The sequence below is a fragment of the Macrotis lagotis genome, chromosome 2 (assembly GCF_037893015.1).
Source record: "Macrotis lagotis isolate mMagLag1 chromosome 2, bilby.v1.9.chrom.fasta, whole genome shotgun sequence".
NCBI classification, from domain to species: Eukaryota; Metazoa; Chordata; class Mammalia; order Peramelemorphia; family Peramelidae; genus Macrotis; species Macrotis lagotis.
The window spans coordinates 106,450,033-106,472,500 of record NC_133659.1 but is presented as its reverse complement, the minus strand read 5'-3'; the positions used below and the strand labels follow the sequence as shown (position 1 = coordinate 106,472,500).

Genomic DNA, 22,468 nt, shown 5'->3' with positions numbered 1-22,468 from the left:
TCACATACATATGCACATACACATACACTAATCAAGATGGATAACACACCTTGGGGTGATAGGTATGTAGGCTGATTACTGATTTACTCTAAGAGAGCAGTTTCAAACATTTTGGTCTCAGGAATCCTTTACACTCTTAAAAAATTGCTAAAGATCCTCCAAGAACTTCCAGTTGTGTTGGTTGTACACAGGGTCTTTCCAGTAAATGTTTACTTTTCATCTCCTCTCCTTTCTCCTCCTCTCCTCTCCTTTTCTCTCTTCTCTCTTCTTTACTCTTTACTTCTTTCCTGACCGATATGTCCTATCCTGTCTGCTCCTCTTCTCTCCTTTCCTCTCTTTTCTTCCCTTTTCTTCCTAACTCTTCCAGTGATAGGCTTACTCTCCATCTTGATCCTTTGCTTTCCCCTTTCAATTATATCACAAGTCCAATCGTATCATTAGCAGGGTTGAGGGTTCAGAGAAGGATAGGAGGGACAAAGTCTAGGCAGAGAGTGACTGTGTGAAGCTATTCATCTCTTTCCTCCTAGAGAGTTGTCAGGCTTGTAGATAAATGACAAAAAAATCCAATCTCTTGAGCAGTGGCAGAATGACAGAGCCCAGAGAGACTGCTGTGTCTGCAATTGTATGTGCCCTGAATAAAAATAGAAGAGATTCACTGAACTTGAAGTAAAATATAAGAGTTTAGGATTCAGGATGAAGAAAGGAGGGCTAGTGATTAATATTGTAGAAAAATAGGTATCTCAAAATAGGTGATGCTTTCATTAAAGATAGGCTATGGGCTTCTAGAATAGATCTTTGCAAGGGAATGGAGTTTTCCCTTCCTACTCCTCCCCTCCTTTACCCCAAATTATAAAAGATCAAGCAAGACTCCAATGAAGAATATGGGAAGAATTTTCCAATTTATACTTCCAGGAGATGGGAGGGAGGTCCACAGATTTTACACATTGCACATGTTTTCAGTCTTGAAAAAATATCAATATCTTATTTCCCCCAATTATACATGAAAACAATTTTAATATTTGGTTTTTAATTCTTTTGAGTTCGAAATTCTCTACCTCCATACCTCCTCTTCCTTCTCTTTAAGAAAACATGTAATCTCACAAAGGTTATACATGTGCAGCTATACAAAACATATTTCCACATTATTCATGGAAGAAAACAAAGATAAAAACCCTCAAGAAAAATGAAGCAAAGAAAAAGTAGGTTTTGTTCGGCATTCAGACTCCATCAGTTCTTTCTCTGGAGATGTAAAGCATTTTTTATCATAAGTCCTTCAGAATTGCCTTGGATCACAGTATTGCTGTCAATAGCCAAGTCATTCACAGTTGATCATCATAAAATGTTACAGTGTTCTCCTGGTTCCATTCATTTTACTTTGCAGAAGTTCATTAAATCTTTCCAGTTTTTTCTGAGAGTATTCTGTTTTTCATTTTTTATAGCACAATAGTATTCCACTGCTGTCATATACCATAACTTGCTTAGCCATTTCCCAATTGATGGACATCTCCTTCATTTACAATTCTTTGCCACCACTAAAAGAGCTGCTATAAATATTTTGGTATATTTAGGCCCTTTTCCTTTTTGTTTTTTTTTTAAATCTCTTTGGGATATAGGCCCAGGAGTGTTATTGCTTGATTAAAGGATATGCATGGCTTTATAGCCTTTTAGGCATAGTTCCAAACTGTTTTACAGAATGGTTGAATCATTATACAAATTCGCTAATAGTACATTAGTGTTTCAATTTTCCCCACAAACCCTCTAATATTTGTCATTTTACTTTTCTGTCATATTAGCTATTCTGATAGGTATGGGATGGTAGCTCAGAGTTGTGGTTTTTGGGGGTTTTTTGCAAGGCAATGGGGTTAAGTGGCTTGCACAAGGCCACACAGCAAACTAATTATTGTGTCTGAGGTCAAATTTGAACTCAGGTCCTCCTGACTCCAGGGCTGGTACTCTATCCACTGCATCACCTAGCTGCCCCTCAGAGTTGTTTTAATTTGTGTTTCTCTAATCTATAGTGATTTACAATATTTTTTCAAAAGACTATCAATAACTTTGATTATTTCATCTGAAAACTGCCTATTTATAACCTTTGACCATTTATCAATTAAGGAATGGTTCTTCTTTGACCTAGTATACTTGAGAAATGAAGTCTTTATCAGAGAAACTTGCTGGAAATTTTTTCATAACTATGATTTCTATGTATTTTTCTCCATTCTGCTTTACTCCTGTATATCCTACTCTTTCATGCCTTTCACCCTATGCATTCTCAAAAGTGTCTTTGCTTCTGACTTTTATCTCCCCCAATCTGCCCTCTCTTCTATTCAGTCTCCTCCTCATCCCCTTCCCCTCCTACTTTCCTATAGGGTAAAATAGATTACTATACCCAACTGAGTGTATATGTTAGTTCCTTTTTGAGCCAACTCCAGTGAACACTGGTCATTTGCTTCCTTTGACCTATCTCCTCCATCACTGTAAAAACTCTTTTGCACCTCTTTTATGTCAGATAATTTACCCTGATCTAGTTCTCTCTTTCCTTTTCTCAGTGCATTCCTCTTTCTCACCCCTTAATTTTGTGGAGAGTTTTTAAAAAGATATTCATTCTATCATATTTAACTCATGCTTATGCCTTCTGTTTCTATATAGTCCTTCTAACTGCCCTAATAATGAGAAAATTTTAAGAATAACAAGTATCATTCTCTGATATAGAATAAACCATGTGCTTATTAAATACCTTATGATTTCTCTTTCCTGTTACCTTTTTAATGCTTCTCTTAAGTTTTGTATTTTTAATTCAGCTCTGATCTTTTCATCAGGAATGTTTGAAAGTCCTCGATTTCATTGGATATCCATTTTCCCCTGAAGGATTATACTAAGTTTTGTGGGATAAGTGATTCTTGGTTGTAATCCTGTCTATTTTGCCCTCCAATGCATCATATTCCTGACATTTTGATGTAGAAAATACTAAATCTTGTGTTATTCTGACTGTGGCTCTGTGATATTTGAATTGTTTCTTTCTGACTGCTTATAGTATTTTCTTCTTAATCTGGGAGATGTCAAATTTGGCTATAATATTCCTAGTTTTTATTTGGGAACTCTCAATTTTTATTTTGCCCTCTAGTTCTAGAATATCAGGGCAGTTTCCTTGATAATATCTTGAAAAATGATGTCTAGGCTCTTTTTATTTTTTTGATCATGGCTTTCAGGTAGTCTTAAATAAACTTTTCTGGATATATTTTCCAGATCAGTTGTTCTTCCAATGAAATATTTCACATTTTTTTCTTTTTTTCATTCTTTTGATTTTGTTTTATTATTTCTTGATGTCTTATAGAGTCATTAGCTTCCACAGGCCCAATTCTAATTTTTAGGGAATTATTTTCTTCAGTGAAATTTTATATCTCCTTTTCTATTTGGTCCATTCTACTTTTTAAGGAATTCTTTCTTAAGTGAATTTTTGTATTTCTTTTCCCATTTGACCAATTCTTCTTTCAAGTCATTCTTCTTTTCATTGGATTTTTGTGCCTTTTTTTTAACCATTTTGCCTATTCCACTAGTTTTGGTTCCTTTACCAAGTTGTTGACTCTTTTTTTCATGATTTTTCTTGTATCATTCTCAAGTTCTCTCTTTAATTTTTCCTCTACTTCTCTTACTTAATTTTTTTAAGGTTATTGCAAGGCAAATGGGGTTAAGTGGCTTGCCCAAGATCCACACAGCTAGGTAATTATTAAGTGTCTGAGGTCAGATTTGAACTCAAGTACTTCTAACTCCAGGGCCGGTGCTCTACCCACTGCGCCACCTAGAAGCCCCTTCTTACTTGATTTTAAAAATCCTTTTTGAGCTCTTTCAAGGCCTGAGACCAATTTATATTTTACATTTAAATTTTGGTTGAGATACTTTTGACTTTGTTGTCTTGTAACTTTGGGTTTTGATTCTTCCTGATCAACATAGTACTTTCTTTTATTGTGATCTTTTTCTGCTATTTCTGACTTTTAACTCTTTGCTAAAGTTGGGACTCTGCTTCTGGAGTAAAGAGGTCTCTGTCCCAAGTTTAAGATATTTTGTGCAGTTCTTTTCAGAGATAATTCTGGAGACTGTAAGTTTTCAGTTCTTCCAAGGTAGTATGATCTAGAGAGAAGTATGTTTACTACCCTTCTCACCTGTGCTCTAGTCTGTGAAAGACCACAAACACTCTTTTCTGCCCTAAAACTGTTCCTCTGCAGCTGCAAACTTTGCTGTGCTTAAGGCTCCTACTCACCTTGGAACTGAGTTGCAAAACTGAAACCCAGATCCAAATATGGGTAATGCAACAGAGTTTGGGCCCTGGTGTCAGCAAAGGGACCCCTGTAATCTCCTCCTAACCAGTTGTATGATCCTCTTACCATCTGTGGGCTGAGAAGTCTGGAAACCACCATTGCCACCACTGATTCAGCTGCCCACATGTCCTATGTTCTTTGTTGAGCTTTTATGTGTGCTGGTTCCTGCTTTCACATCACTGCAGCAGACCTCTACTATTGACCTTCTAAGTTGTCTTGGGCTGGAAAATGTTTCACCCCCATCTGTTTGTTGCTTCAGAATTTTGTTGGGGGCATTTAAAGTTGGTTGGGGGCGGCTAGGTGGTGTAGTGGATAAAGCACCGGCCTTGGAGTCAGGAGTACCTGGGTTCAAATCCGGTCTCAGACACTTAATAATTACCTAGCTGTGTGGCCTTGGGCAAGCCGCTTAACCCCGTTTGCCTTGCAAAAAAAAAAAAAAAAAACCTAAAGTTGGTTGGAGGTGCTTGGGGCAAGTTCCTGTCTTTTTTTGCTAACAACTGTACTTTCCCAAACTTTTTTTTTAGGTTTTTGTAAGGCAAACTGGGTTAAGCAGCTTGCCCAAGGCCACACAGCTAGGTAATTATTAAGTGTCTGAGACCGGATTTGAACCCAGGTACTCCTGACTCCAGGGCCGGTGCTTTATCCACTATGCCACCTAGCCACCCCAAAAGTTCAAGGACCACATGATTATGAAGGAGAAGTTATAGGCTTGAATCACAGTTCTACTATTTTGTTTTTGTTTTTTAGATTTTTTCAAGGCAATGGGGTTAAGCGACTTGCCCAAAGCCACACAGCTAGGTAATTATTAAGTGTCTGAGGCCAGATTTGAATTCAGGTACTCCTGACTCCAAGGCCAGTGCTCTATCCGCTGTACCACCTAGCCACCCCTTTTGCCCAAACTTTTTAAATGTATTGATCAATGTACTAATTTTTTTCTTCTTTAAAAATTTCATTTGTCATAGCTCTCTGAGAAAGGGGAATATTTGGGATGATTATGGTAAAGAAACAGAAAATATCAATAAAAATAATTTTTTAAAAAAGACAAGTTGTATATATATATATATATATACATATATATATTTTAAAAATTTAACTTTTATCTTAATTTGGAAATGTCAGAATTTTTGACTAAAAAACAAATCCTTTGATGTCCCCAATTCAAATTTCTCAAAAGGGCAAGGAATAATGGCCTATTATCTCCAGGATCAAATAAAAGCAGACACACACACACACACACACACACACACACACACACACACACACACACATATATATATATGCATATATATGCATATATATATATATATATATATAAGGAGATATTGTAGGCTCCATTGCAATAAAATGATTATTGAAATGAAGCAAGTCACATAAATTTTTTGATTTCCCACTGTGTATAAAAGTTATATTTACAGGGAGCATCTGGGTGGTGCAGTGGATAGAGCATTGACCCTGCAGTCAGATCTGAGTTCAAATCCAACCTCAGGCACTTAATGATCTCCTAGTTGTGTAAACTTGGGCAAGTCACTTAACCCTATTGCCTTGCCAAAAAAAACCCCAAAATTATATTTACAATATAATGTAGTTTATTAAGTGATTAAAAATATTTTATTGCTTTAAAAAAATGCTATCATCTGAGGCACCAGGGCACCTTTTTGCTGGTAAGAGAACTTGTCTCAATGCTGATGACTACAGTGCTTGCTGAAGGTTGACATAGCTGTGACAATTTCTTAAAAATAAGACAATAATGAACTTTGCCTCAAAAATTGATTCTTCCTTTTACTATGTAGACCCCATTGTAGAGTTATTATTTTTTATAATTTCAATCTTGTTTTATCTCAGGAAATAGAGAGGCAGGAGGAGAGAGAGAGAGGGATGGGGAATGATGGTCAGTGGAGCAGTCAGAATACAAATAACATTTATCAGTTAAGTCTACTGACTTAAATGAGTGCAGTTCCTGGTACCCAAAACAGTTACAACAACAGTATCAAAGATCACTGATCACAGATCACCATATAATAATAATGAAAAAATCTGAAATATTATAAAAACTACTAAAAATGTGACACAGAGACACAAACAGGAATACATGCTATTAGAAAAATGGGGTCCATAGACTTGATCAATGCAAGATTGCTACAACCTTAATTTGTAAAAAATGAAATTATCTGCAAAGCACAATAAAGTGAAATACAATAAAATGAGATGTGCCTATATAAATCTTCTGTTTGGCATTCAAAACCTTTACAGCCTGACCCCCTCCTACCTTTTAAATGTTCTTATACCTTACTCCTGCATATTTTGCATTCGAAGACATTTCATCTCCAGACTCTGAGCATAATCACTGACTGTCCCCCCAAACTTGGAATTCTCTTCTAATCCCTTCCTCCTAACTTCCCTGACTTCCTTCAAGTCCCAATTAAAATTCCACATTCCATGGAAAATCTTTCCTGATTCCTTCTTAATGCTATTGAATATCTTCAGTTTTTCCTGTCTAGATCTTGTTTGTTTATAGTTGTTTTTACCTTATCTTTCCCAATGGACTGTAAACTTCTTGAGGGCAGGGACTCCCATCTTTCTTTGTATATTTTCTGCACTGAGCACAGTAGGTGTCTAATAATTGCTTATTGACCAACACGACACAATTTCCTCCAGTTATTTCCCGTTACCTTATCTGATCCTCATAACACCCAGATGAAAGCATATTTAAGTCTTATTAACTCCATTTTGTGGATGAGAAAGATCAGAAGGGTTAAATTGTACAGGTGAAAAGAAAGCTAGTTTTGGAGCCAAATGAACAGGTTTCAAACCCATTCTGCTACTTTATCCATGTGACCTTGGGCAAATTAAGTAATTATAAGTCTCTGCTTCTTCATCTGAAAAATTGGAAGGTTGCACTAGACCTAAGGTCCCTTCCAGTTTCAAAGCTGTGATCCTCCTAAGAAGGAGCCAGATTGTACTGACTTAAATGCCAAATGGAGGACTCTGTATTTGATCCTAGAGGTAACAAGGAGTCACTAGAATTTATTGAATAGATTAGTGATAATTCAAAAAGTCAATTTGGCTGTTGAGTGGAAGAAATATTAGAGATATCAAAGACTTCCATCAATGAGATCAATTAGAAGCTTTTGCAAAAATCTAAGCAAGAGAAAATGAGACTTGTATTGGGGTGGTGGCTATATAAGTAAAGGGAAGAGGTGGAATGTGTGGAAATAAAAATGACAAGACTCAGAAACAAATTGGAGGAGATGAGAATGATACATAGACTGTGAACTTTAGTAACTGGGAAGATGATGGTGTCCTCAATAATTATAGGGAAGTCTAGAAGAGGGTTTTGAGGATAATGACAGCCAGAATTCTCTCTCCCTCTTGGATCATCTGAGTAAATTCAGGACTTTAGCCTTTAAATCAACTAGCTTCAAAATAGATGCTAATTTTTCCAGTTTCAATCCATTAGCTAGTCTCTCCTCCAACAGCAGAGAGGAACAGCATAAAAAAGGTAGGGTTCAGTTGATATGAAAGCTTGGAGGTGGGAAATAGAGTTTGCCGAATATTGAACAAGAGGAATAGTATTTCTGGATCATAGAACACATGAAGCAGAGAAAAATGTTTAAGGATTAAGATGATAAAATGTTGACAGAAATATTGACAAGTAGATTTTTTTAAGTCAGGGCTTTACATTTATTTTGGGTAAATTCTGAAGATAAGACCCAGTACAGGATAAGGTATAGAAATTGTAATAGACACCATTATTTCAATACTTAATAGCTTCCAACTGCTCATTAAGGTCATATGAAATTAATTGCAGAAAGATTTGCTAGTATATAAAACCCATTCATCAAACAAAAGCATATTTAACATTTGAGGGGCAAGCAAATTGTTAGAGAAGCTAATGGAATATGTATGTAAGTGTAATTTTGAGGGCATCTATTCCATTTGTAAAGAAAGGGAGCTTAGAGTTCTCTTCTAAAATGCTTGAGATATATCAGTTGGGCTGATAGTAAGGTAGTGGCCCTATCTGATGGGGACCTTTAAATTACTTGTTATTTGGAGGCCTTAAGGATGAATTTCCTCTAGAACCAGAACTAGTTTATGTAACTCCATTCTAAAATTTCAGCCTTTATTTAAAACTTCTATAAATACTCTTTCCTTGATTCAAGAACTAGATTGGGGTCTTAGTTGTAATCTGTGCCCAAATGATCAAAATTGGTCTTCTATTTGGCCCATAGTTTTACGTTTAGTGAATCTGCTTCTGAAAAAGGTGCTTACTTATGAAAAGAGTGGTTAAATAGAATTGCATATTGAAAGGGACAAGGAGGGGGCAGAAAGGAGAGAGGAGAAGTCTAATGAAAGTTGAAGACTTGAAAAGAAAAACAAATTATTTAGGTTTCATGGACCCTAATAGCCTGCTTGACAGTAGTGGGCCCTTCTGCCTTAGTTTTATGAGTTTGATGTTGGGAAGAGGAATATAATAGAGCAGAAACTGTTTGAGCTTAGACTTTATTTTATAATGGGCAGATGAAAAAGAAAATTCTGGCCATTGAAGTGACATTGCTGTACAATATTCTTGGATCCCACCAGTTAAGATGACTATTCATTACCCACAGACAAACTGAGGGTTGTCTTTCAACAAGAATTTATAAACACTTCCTGTATATCAGTACTTTGCCAAGTATGAGGTTTCATAGTTAAAAACACTATTTCCAATCTTTAGGAACTCATATTCTTTTTTTTTTAGGTTTTTGCAAGGCAAATGGGGTTAAATGGCTTGCCCAAGGCCACACTGCTGGGTAATTATTAAGTGTCTGAGGGTGCTTTATCCATTATGCCAACTAGCCACCCCAGGAATTCATTCTAAAAGAGGAGTTTACTTTATAAAAGTAATAAAAAAGTAATAAATAGAAATTTATAATAAATGGAAAGGAATCTCACATTAAAAGATACTCTTAAGGGATGGTGTGAGAAGACCCTAGGAAAAGATATTAGCTGAATACTTACTCAATCTAAGAAAGCCAGGAGGATGGTGATGGGAGAAAGAGCAGTTCAGAGATGGGAGACAGTCACTGCAAAGACACAGGATTGGGACATGAAAGAAGAGCAACAGGGCTGGTGTTGCTGGGCTAATTGTAGACTTTCTCAGGAAGGGATTAAAGGGTAAGGAGACTAGAAAAATAGGAAGAGGTAGGTTGTGAAAGGTTCAGCACTTTATAGTTACATAGCACAGCAATATATTATTCAATATAGTATAGTTACATATATGTATGTATATATATATATATATATGTGTGTGTACACACACACACACACACACACACACATATATATATATATATATATATATATATATATCTGGCCACTGGACCTAGATAGCTCTGGAGAGAAAATGAGGCTGATGACTTAGCACAGCAACACAAATCCAATTCAAAAGCATGTCATGACATCACTTCCCTGATATTATGGACTTCAAGAATGAAGGACAAACATCATCATCATAAATGATGATGATCATTATTATCTATCTACCTATCAATCAATCAAACAGTTATAAAACACAAGGATCATCACCTCTTTTAATCATCACAACAACCTTCTGCAGGTGGTCTAGAAGGAAAGATTTAGCCCTATTTTGCAAATATGGAAACTGATGTTTTAAAAGGTAAAGTGACTCAAGGTTACAGACCTAGGTAATTGTTTGATCTGGAACTCAGCTCTTCTCATTGTGATTCCAGTGTCTTTTCTACTATATACACAAGGATTCCTCCTTCCCTTGAATTACCACATCTACAAAGGGCAGACAAGATTATGAAGATTATGACCTCTAGGAGATCAAGAATTGTGTCATTCATTTTTCTATCTTCCTTAGAGCTAAGGAAGGGAGAGAGGAAGTGCCAGATAGTGCAGCAGATAGACCTCTGCATCTGAAATCAGGAAGACTTGTTTTCCTGAATTCAAATTTAGCCTCAGACACATAATAACCCTGTGACTTAACCCTGTGCCCCATTGTCTGATCTGGAAAATGAGTTGGAGACAGAAATGGCAAAGCACTTTGGGGATCTTTGCCAAGAAAACCCAAATGAATGCCCATCAATTGGGGAATGGTTGAACAAGGTATGGTATATGAATGTTACAGAATACTATCGTTCTATAAGAAACCATGAATAGTAGAACTCTAAAGAAGCATGGAACAAATTACAGGAAATGAGCAAAGGGAGCAGAACCAAAAGAACATGGTATACATTAACAACAACATTGTGAGTTGATCAACCTTGATGGATTCAGATGCTCTCAGTAGTTCTTAGAACTAGGACAACCCTGGGAAACCTGTTAGGGACAGTGCTATCCACATGCAGAGGAAGAAAAACAAAATAAAACAAATTCTAAAGAATCTGAATGAACACTACATTCACTTTTTTAAAATTTCTCTTATATTTTTCTTTCCTATCTCATGGTTAATTCCTCATACAGAAAATGACTAATCTGTAATCATGTTAAACACAAATGTGTACGTACATGTTCACCAAACTGTTCACCACTGAAGGGAGGTGGATGGGAAGAGAGGGCGGAAGGAAATTATGTAACTTAAAAATATGCATATACATGTGGATGAATGTTGAAAAACTTTCCTAACATGTAATTGGAAAAAAATAAAAGAAAATATCAAGAAAAAATAAAAGAAAAAAAGAAAACCCCAAATGGGGTCATGAAGAGTCTGATATGACTGAAACCACTTCAACAACAAACAAGAGAGTCAGACACTGCTAAACGCTTTATAAATATTATTTCATTTGGTGTTCATAATAACACTGAGAGGTAGATATTAATACTATAAAGTTAAGGGTTAACCTTGATGACCTCTCAATTCTTCTTTATCTCTCATTCTATAATGGAATAATTCTAAATGTTAATTGAAGTATCCAGGAGTTCCTGATATTTAAAAGCAGTACTTAAATAATAAGGGGGAAAGGAAGTATGCTATATAGTATGGTGACAAGATAATGGATTCTGCTACTTACAACTTGTAGTCTTCGACAAATCATTGATTCCTCAACTGGAAAAAAATACAGTGGAAGAGATCCCTGTATCCTTTTGGGAATAATGTCATTAAGGAGGTAGAAACGGTAGGTTGGGAAAGGAGTTCTATTGGGGTGAGAGGATATTCAACGGTGGTCTAATTCAAGTGACAGTCATCCTGACCCAAGAGGAAGTCTTATCGATGGTAAGAGTGAGAGATTAAGTTGGATGTTTTCATTTAGTTTCCACTTGGTGACCTTCAGATCAAGATAGATTTTTATCTATCAAGTCTACATAAAAAACTCTAAATCAATGATGTCAAACTCAAATAGAAATGTAGGCCACTAATTCCTGCATAAGAATCCCAGCAGTCATACATTTACTTAGGTTTAAAATGTAACATTCATGTTGTATTATATTTGTATTTATTTTATTAAATATTTCCCAATTCTGTTTTAACCTAGCTTGTATTGAGGGATAAATGCAGGCTTATATGGGTGGTATGTTCTACACTTCACCTCTAAATAAAAAAATAATGATAATAATAACTCCATTAGCAGGGATTCTTCACTTTTTTGGTTACTGACTCTGTTGGCAGTCTAGTGAAACCTATGTACCCCTTCTCAAAATGATGTTTTTAATTGCATAAAATATATATATATATATATATATATATATATATAAGATTATAAAGAAAATTAATTATAGTGAAATCATTAAAATATTAATTTTAATAAAAATATTTAAAATAAGTTCATAGATCCCAGGTTAAAAATATCTATTCTAGAATCTGACTTGGAAAGCAGGAAGACTTGGGTTCCAGTCTTGTTTTGATCCCACAACTGTAAGCATTGGATTATAAGCTACAGACAAGTCTGTATCAGTTGAGGGAGTTTCTAAACTGGAAGTTCCTCAAACTGACAAAATCATAGAATTGGACCAAAAATAATAGCTCACATTCCTGCAGGAGTTCTAGAAAAGATTTTCCTCCCTATGAGGTGGGTAGTGAAAATATTATTATCCTTATTTAATAAACAAAGAAACTGACAATCAGAGAAACGATATAACTTATCAGTATCACATATAAGGACATATTATTAGTATTCTTGGACTCATATGGTGAGAAACACAGAAAAAAATGCCCCCTGTATCCTTTCCAAAATAAAACGAACCAAAGTGACTTCAACAGGCATGAAGTCAAATTAGTCTAAGAACACTAAATGAGAGGGGTGGGCCTGACTAAAGATATAATAATGTAATATATTTTCAAATATGATAAATCATTGAAAAAAGTAATGATGGAGGCAGCTAGGTGGTGGCTACGTAGTGTAGTGCATAGAGCACTGGCCCTGGAGTCAGGAGTACCTGAGTTCAAATCCGACCCTAGACACTTAATAATTACTTAGCTGTGTGGCCTTGGGCAAGCCACTTAACCCCATTTGCCTTGCAAAAACCTAAAAACAAAAATAATGATAATGACCATTTATAGAGTATGCTAAGGTTTGTAAAGTTCTTTTCCTACAATTGCTTTTTTCTTAAACAACCCAAGAAAAGTAACAACCACAGCACCATATATAGAATACCTACTGTATTGTCAGACACTATCTACCAAAGTCAATTCAAATATCTTATTTGATTCTCACAACAGTCCCCATTTTAAAGATGAGCTATAAACATTATGATATACATTTTACATATGAAGATTCTCTTTATTATTTCTAACTCCACAACATTTTGGGTATCTGTCCCCTTTCTCTCCACTCAGATGGCCACCTATCCTAGATCAGACCCTCATCACCTCTCTCATGGATTTTTTTTAGGCTTTTTTTTTGCAAGGCAAATGGGGTTAAGTGGCTTGCCCAAAGCCACACAGCTAGGTAATTATTAAGTGTCTGAGGTCGGATTTGAACCCAGGTACTCCTGACTCCAGGGCCAGTGCTCTATCCACTGCGCCACCTAGCCGTCCCATCTCATGGATTATTTCAGTAAATTCCTGGTTGAAGTCCTTGCTTCCAGTTTTTCCCAGTTTCTCAGTATTTCTGTATCTGGCACATCAGAAGTTCATCGATTGATGCTACCTACTAAAATAATGCCCCCTAATGGATCTAACCAGATTTCTTCTTTCTTCAAAAACTTGTACTGACTACATTCCCCAGTCTAGCATTTAAGGCCCCTAAAGTCTGATTCTGACCTACCTTTCAAGTCTGGTATTATGCTTCTTCTCTTCATAGACTCAAAGTCACAGTCAACTTGGATGACTGGATATTACCGGAACTTGACTTTCCGCTAGCCGCCTCTTTATATTCATTGGCCCATCTATTCTCTCTGCCTCGAATGCACTCCTTCCTCCTCCCTACCTCTCAGAATCCTTAACTTCCTTTGTCATCCAATTTCGATTCTACCTCCTTTGGGAAGCTTTCCTTGCTCCCCCAGTTGTTCTCCTCCCTTCTCAGCTTTTCGTGGACTATACTAATTTGTTTGCATGTTATGGGCTCCCATCCCCACTCTCTGTTTCCCCACTACCCACCCCCCACACACACACAGTATAAGCTCCTCAAGGGCAGGGAGCCCCCCAAAGCCTAGTTCATTGCCTTTCACATGACAAATAGATAATAAGTATTTGCTAAACTAAGGAACCTGAGGCTCAGAGCATTTTTTAAAGTGGGTAAGTATTGGGGCAGCTAAGGGGCACAGTGGATATAAATCACTAGCCCTGGAGTCAGCAGGAAATGAGTTCAAATTTGACCTCAGAAACTTAATTATTACCAAGCTGTGTGAACTTGAGCAAGTCACTTAACCCTCGCAAAAAAATAAAAATAAAAAAGATGCGTAAGTGTCAGAGGCAGGAATGATGCTCAGTCTTTACAATTTTAAACTCAATACCCTTTCTATTACACCCTATGCATCTATCAATCCCAAGTAGCCCAAGTGGTCCCACTCCAGAAGATATACAGAAAACAAAAATAAGACAATTCTTGTCCTCAAGGAGCCATATTCTATATGGGGAGTTCAACTCACAGAGAAAATTATTCAGCCAAATGAAGAGAAACTTAAGGGAAAAGTGACAAAGGTCCTGAAAGTATAGCCCATAGACTTTGCCCCTGATACACAGTGATAAGATGATATAATTGAAAAAGCACTGGAATTGAAATCAGAAGACATAGGTTCTCATCGTAGCTTTGCTATTTACTGACTGTATGATCCTGGATAAATGATGACTTCTCTGGACCTCAGTTTCCTCATTTTTAAAAACTGACCTATTTGATCTTAACCCCTTCTAGCTCTACATTCCATGATTCTCTATGTGTTCTCTATAACCTATGATCCTGTCAATCACAATAAAGACAAGAGACACATGATAACAGAAATTCACAAATTCAGAATTTACCACAAATTCAGATCCTAGGGTAATCATTTCTGAATACTGTCGGTATATATTCTACCTTGTCTATAAGGCCTAACAAAAATAAAAAGTGTTTATATACTGCTTTGAGCTCTGTGGAAATAAAAACAAAAATAAGATAATTCTTGTCCTCAAGAAGCTATATCCTACATGGGGCGTACAACTCACAGAGAAACAGAACATGTGTCCAGTGATTGGGTAATAACTGAGCAAATATATTCCTGCCACTTATGACAATTTCTGCCAATGGAAAGCACTGAAGAATTCACTGAAACATAGACACAGGGAAATATCACAATTCACACAAATAAATAAATGCAAGATTTCTTCAAAATAAATAAACAGTAACTAAATACTGAATCACCAAAGTCATGTTGTAGAAGGCACACAATCATTAACACTCAGATAGAACTAGGTACTGTAACTTTAATTCAATTTAATAATTCAATGCAAACAATTATGGTTGAACTTGTGTTGGACACATCAAGTCAGTCAATCAATTAATTAATCTGTAATGAGGTTCTATCTCTGGCACTTTTTGCTATAAAGCAATGATGTCAAACAGATAGAAATGGGGCTCATTAATCTATCCATAAGGATCTTTGCTACTGCCTATTGACTGAGTTTTAAGATGAAATATCTATATTTTGTTGTATTTTTATTTATTTTGTAAATATTTCCCAATTAATATTTTAATCTGGTTCAGCTGGGAACCCATATGTTTGATGTTTCTACCTAAAGAGAATCATAAAGGAATTGGAGGTCAACTTTATTTGTTAGTTATTTGATATGTGAAAAGTCAGTTCTCTAACCTTAGTAGGATCAGAAAAGGATTGTATAACAAAGAAAAAAATTTGAGCTTGGTGTAAAAAACAAATTTTAAACAAGGTACAGAAAATACAAAAGTAAAATGAGATTCCTTGGGGGACAAAGAATTTTCCCTCATTGTAGGTTTTCAGACCCACATGGTTTGGGATGTCCGTTGTTTGGATATGATAAGAGTTGGAATAGATTGCAGCTGCAATATCTCCTAACTCCCCAAATTCCATGGAGGGATCATTTAGTTCAGTTCCCTTTTTTTTTAATAGATAAGGACAACAAAACCCAGAAAGGGACAATTGACTTGCCTAATATCATACATTATTCATTTTTTAAAAAATTCAATCTTAGGGACAACTAGGTGGCGCAATGGATAAAGCACTGGCCCTGGAGGCAGGAGAACCTGAGTTCAAATTGGGCCTCAGACACTTAATAATTACCTAGCTGTGTGGCCTTAGGCATGTCACTTAACCCCATTGCCTTGCAAAAAACAAAGAAAAAAAATTCAATCTTTTATTTGTGGGTATATTTTATTTGGACATGACTGACACTTTCCAACAAACATCCACACAAAGTCCATTACCAAGTTCATCTTAACTATTAACAGAAAAGAAATTTGTGCTTTTCAGTTTGAGAGCCAAGTACTAAAACAACCATTTTATTTGAGTAGTTTCATTGCTTCTCCATGTTGACTTCATTTACAGGATTATAGTCATTCTGATCTTGTTCTTTTAGCTCTTTTTTTATTTTTTGGCTTTGTTTTACATTATACAAGTCTTCCTATGTTTTTCTGAATTCTTCATACTTGCCATTCATTATGGAGCAGTAATATTCCATTTTATTCATATATCATAATTTGTCCAGCCATTCCCCAATCATGAACCTATATTTTGTTTCCTGATTTCAATATCACAAAAAATGCTGCTGTGAAATATTTGTAAATATGGATCTATAACTGGTATCAATAACTTTCTTAAACTATAATCCTAGCAGGGGAATTTCTGGGACAAAAAAAAGTAACAATTTGAAAAGTTTTTATACAAAATTGTTTTCCAGAACAGTTGAATAAATTCGCTTCATCTATGGTGAATTATTGTGCCAATCTTCCTACAATCCTCCTAACAATGTTTTCCAATCTTTTAACATTATTAATAGCTTGAACTTTAGTTATATTCTAGAAAGAACTTAATTCAGGTACCACTTCCATGAAACCTACCTGACCTTCCTTTAGCAGAAAGTGAATCTTCTTTCTCAAATTTATCTGGATCTTTTCTTTTGCATTTTATTTCATATTTTTCTCATTCTTTTTTTGCACATTTGCTTTCCATATTTTTATCCTCCTTTCTCCCTCTGTTATCCACATATTTATCCTCTATTCTCCCTCCTCCCTTATTAAATTGATCATAAGCTTCTTAAGAGTCATGATCTGTATCATTTCAATCTTTGCATTCTCTGTGGCTACCATAATACATTACACAGAGTAGGGTTTTTTTTACCATTTGCATTGGATAGAAAAGGGAAACAAATCCAAAATGTCTCCACTTAGTGACTTTTGCAAAAGTGATCTTGGAAAAGAACCACAAAAACTGAAAAACTGAAAGAAGCTTATTCCATTGTGCTTGCCTGATTAATTTCATCAGTCAATCCTTACAATGAAGAAGAGAAGCACCAGATTATTCTCTTCAATTTATAGAAGGGAAAGTTAAGTCTCAGAAATGCTAAATAATTAATTCCAGGTCAGTCACATCCATGGTGGAGATATTCTTGCCTATTGTGGTCTCCTGATTCCCACCCAGGCTAAGGTTCGCCATTCAGAGCCAATGCTTCCTCTCTTACACAATAGAGCTACCATATGGTGGGGAAGGGCAGCCTGTGGGAGATTTTTGGAAGACTAACTGGACTGCCTCATATGAATAGCTGTTGCACATATGGTGTTTTTCAGTTTGCCAAATACCTTCATATGCATTCATTAGCTCACTTGCTCCTCGAAGTAACCCTTGAGGTAAGTAGCACAAGTACTATTAGTCTCATTTTACACATGAAGACACTCATCTAAGTTAAGTCATTACCTGAAATCACTCTGTAAATGAATGTCAGAGCTTGGTTTTGAACCCAGATCTAATGCTCTGCCCACTATACCATGCTGTCTTCCCCAGAAGAGTAAAATGATATTCAGAGCGGATACTGCCAGTTTCAAAGCTGAGAGTCTGGCCCAGTTCAGGATCCCCACTGCAAATTTAAGGCTCGGATATAGAGATTTCCTCCCTTAAACTTAAGTAGCAAGAGACATTTGGAGCCTCCCTGAGCTTCCCTTAGACACCTAACTACTCTCTACTATATTTTAAAGGAAACACCTCCAGAGACCAGCATCACTGCACCCTAACTCACTCCATTTCTGCATTTTGGCATCTGCCTCCTGGATGAGCCTCCCTCTCCCTCCTTGAAAGCCTACCTGGAGTGAACTTCTTTCTCCCTTCACAGACTGCTTTGTAGTTTCCTCAAGGCTAGGATACTGCTGCAGTTTGAGAAGATAGCAATCTGAAATGTTAAGAATAATGGAGCAAGTAGTGATGACAGCTGGAAGCTCCTATCTGTTGAACTCTTCCTATTTGACTGGGCTCCCTTACCTACAATTTGGGTAGATAGCAGAGATTAGCTAACTACCTTTTTTCTCTGTAACTTTGTAGTTGCAAAGTTTATTCAGTACAATGTTGTGAAATATGGTACCCCTGCATCTACCTCTGGATTTTAAAATACTTGGAATCTCATTCTTTTTAGTGATTAATTTGATGCATGACTTGGGCAGATTGATCCTCTTTTCTGCATCTCAGGATCCTCTTCTGGGCAAAAAGGCTACAGGATTTAATATTCTAGGATTTTGTTTATGGTGTGGTCATAAAGTAATATAACCAATTTTCCCATCAGCTTCTGGGAAGAAGTTTTATTACTTTATAAGTATGTAAGACACATCTCAGAGATAATACTTATGCCTTCATGATCACCTTATTAAATTTTACCTGCAGAGTATTCCCTCCTCTCAACTTCAATGTATAAACCAAAAGCAAAACTGTGCTTCACCAGATATATTTCCTTGTAGTCAAATGCTCTTTCCCTGTCCATAATAGGGTGGTCTATGGATTTCAGTAAGGAACAGAGTTGAGATTACCAGAAAATACTTTGATGAATTTTTTTCTTGGACAGTTTTCTCAGAAAATTCTATTTTACTCATGACATAAAAATTAATATATATTAGCCATTTCATATATATCTTAGATAAGTGGAAAGAAAGAAAGAAAGAAAGAAAGAAAGAAAGAAAGAAAGAAAGAAAGAAAGAAAGAAAGAAAGAAAGAAAGAAAGAAATATGTTATTTCATTGTGCAGCATATTGGAAAATTATCTAGACCTGAAGTCAGGAAGACCTGAGTTGGAATCTCATTTTTAATGCTTTCTAGGTTATATGTCAATTGGCACCTCTTTTTTCATCTGTAAAATGGGAATTATTTTACTGGATTGTAATGAGGGTCATATGAGTTAATATGTAAAGACCCTTAAATTAATATCTTCTGCCTCCTAAAAGGATATCTCCTCTCATAAGACTCTAGTTCTTGATGTACACGAACCAGGCTCAGTTCTAAGAAAGCTGAAACCAAAGAAAAGAGATGCAGTCTTTTATCTTGCAATTTCTGGTTTCTTAGGTCCTCACCCGGAGCCATATTGGAAATCTCTTTAATAAAGCCTATGTACGAATCGTTTTAGGGTACCACCCAAAGAGATTAAGAGGGTTATAAAATACAAAAGGGAAAGGGAAGGGAAGAATATATATATATATATATATATATATATATATATATATATATACATATATATATATGTATATATATATAAAATATATACAAAATATATACATGCATATATATAATACATAAGTTTGTGCCAAGCACCTTACAGATATTATCTCATTTGAGCCTCATAAAAACTCTGAGAGGAATCTGAGATACACACTAATTTACTCTGAGAGGAATCTGAGACACACACACACACACACACACACACACACACACACACACACACACACACAGTGTCTGAAGTCAGATGTGAACTCAGGTCTTCTTGAGTCCAGACCCAATGCTCTATACATTGTACTACCAGCTACCTAATAAGCAAAAGTAAAACACACATAAACACACTTTTCTACCTTATTTAGAACTTGACCATCACCTGTTCTATTATACTCTCCTAGCTTTAGAGAAGCTTCCTAGGAGACTTAGGGGTCTATTGAACAGTTTCTCTTATCTAGGCAGCAACTAAAGAGCTGGAACCTCAGGCCAGATATGACATAACTTGACTTCCTGACAGTGATCATTCTCTCCTGGAACGTTGTTGATACCAGAAGCTTCTCCCATCACTTGAGTTCACTAATTTTCTTCCAGAGCTAGGAATATTCATCTTTGAGTATCACTGTTGAATCACCTAAGCTCAAGAAAAGAACTACAAAGAAGAGGGAATAGAGGGTTTCAATTACAGTCCCAAGCTTGCCAAGACAGTGCAAGTTCTCAATATCGTGTGCATGTAGCTGGCATAACTGCTGGTGTGAGGAAGAGAAAGAAAACCCCGTCCCTACTTTGTTGGAAGTCTGAGGGGCGACTGGCATTGACTGTGTCCCAAAAGAGAGCTTGCCTTAAAAGAAATCAACTCTCCTCCTATCCTTGTTGTTTCTGTCCTTCATTCTTGAAGGATACCATGACTTCGGTGAGCTAATACCATGAGTTGCATGTGAATTGGATTTGAGGAGGGGCTATGCTAAGTTATCAAACCCACTTTCTTCTCTGGAGTCCAGTGGCAAGATATGAATCAGGACAACTGGAGATGGCCCTGGATGTGAGGCAGTGCAGGTTAAATGGCTGGGGCAGCTAGGTGGCATAGTAGATAAAGCACCGGCCCTGGAGTCAGGAGTACCTGGGTTCAAATCCGGTCTCAGACACTTGATAATTACCTAGCTGTGTGGCCTTGGGCAAGCCACTTAACCCCGTTTGCCTTGCAAAAACCTAAAAAAAAGAAAAAAAAGAAGTGGCAACTGTCTGAGGCTGATTTTGAACTCAGGCCCTCTTGACCAGTGCTCTATCCACTGTGCCACTAGTTGCCCTAAATGCCCTCACATCCTAGGACCAGAGAACAGGTGGATCTTCTTGTCTTGGTCACAGTCTCCTTTTGAACAAACTCCTCATCTCTTTCCCTTCCCCTTATCATGGGGACCAAGGGATGAACCAGGAGATTCTGATCATCTTTAGCAAAGACCTAAGCAGGCATCATTGGAAATGGTCCTACCAACTATCCAGATGCCTCTAGGAAGTGTTCTAATCCAATCCCTAACTACATAAATATTATTGTTTTGGGGATTGTTGCTGTTGTTACTAAAGACCCTATTCAACTCTCCTTCTAAAAGGTACTCCCCTTGTCCCTTCATATTTTAATGAACTTCAGTGTAGAAGGAGATCAACATTCTCAAGAAGAGGGTGATTATAAATTAAAAGTGATCCATGTGATCCATATTTAATACCTTCCCCAAACTTTCTCCTTTCTACCCATAGGATTGAAGAATAGGAATTTTCAACCCTGCAGAAGTGTCTTCAGTGTGACACTCATTTTACAGTGAAAGGTCCAATATATGAAAACCTTTGCCCCCAAGTCACAAATTGGTCCCTCAGAACCCTGATTTGGGAAGTCAAATGGAAAGCTTTGAGGTTTTGGCTTCCGGTGCTAAAAATAAATATATGCTAGATTAGTAGATAATTTCAGAAAAACTGCTGACATGTTTTTCAACTGCTACCTACTCCTTTTAGCTAATAGTATCAGTCATAACCTGAGAAAGGTTTTTACATTCTGATATTAAAAAATTCTTTCTGTCATATACCACTGTTCCTTTTCAGATTATGATTTTTAAACAGTATTTTATTTTTCCAATTACATGCAAAGATAATTTTCAACATTAATTTTTATAAGATTTTGAGTTCCAAATTTTTTCTCTTCCTTCCTCCAGTCCCCCATTCCCTAAGATGGCAAGCAATCTGATATAGGTTATACATGAACAATCATGTAAACATATTTCCAAATAAGTCACGTTATGAAAGAAGAAGAAAGAGAACAAAAGGGAAAAGTCAAAAAAGTGAAAATAATATGCTTTGATCGGCATTCAAATCCATAGTTCTTTCTCTGGATGTGGATAGCATTTTCCCTCATGTTCTTTTGGAATTGTCTTGAATCATTGTATTGCTGAAAAGAGTTAAGTCAGTCATAATTGGTCATCACACAATGTTGCTGTTAATGTACAATGTTCTTGTTCAGATTATGATTCTTTAGGAATTGCATTTGTATTTTTGACAAGGATTCTAAGGACTGAAAGGAATTTTAGCTTTTAAGACACTGAGACCTAAAGAATTTGCTCTCAGGTGATTCAAAAATTATAATATCTCACTGTTTTATGTAGCATTTTACAGTTAGAAAGTGTTCTCTCTACAATATTCATTCATTCATTCATTCTTTCAACATTTATTTATGAATGAATCCTTTCAAATACAGAAACATATACTGTAGGGCTTTAGGGTTCTGCGTTTCAAGGAGACTTGAGTTCAGATTCATCTCAAACACTAGTTGATTGTCCTTGGTCAAGTTAATTAACTTCTTTGCAGGCCAAGCAACTCTTTAGGACATAATGCTAAATCATGTACACTTTGCAATCTGTAATAGTGGAGAGGAATTTCCACACCCAAAGTTCCCCTCAATGATAAAATTATGGATCTTTGAATATTCCTTTCCTATGTATTATTTTATTTGAGCTTCCCAACAAAGTCTAATGAATAAAAGGAAGTTTCAAAAGTTAAATGACTTAGTCATAATCCCACAGCTAATAAATGGTAAATTTAGGA

The 22,468-nt window shown here is 36.2% G+C and overlaps 1 protein-coding gene across 1 annotated transcript in view; it reads right to left on the bottom strand.

The window, feature by feature from the left end:
- Positions 1–18,111, bottom strand: part of RHEX (regulator of hemoglobinization and erythroid cell expansion) — a 31,536-nt gene extending 13,425 nt beyond the window's left edge. The window contains exon 1 of the mRNA XM_074220419.1: positions 17,999–18,111. The gene's annotated coding sequence lies outside the window, so the exon portion shown is untranslated. The remainder of the gene's footprint in view (positions 1–17,998) is intronic.
- Between the last annotated feature and the right edge of the window lie 4,357 nt (positions 18,112–22,468).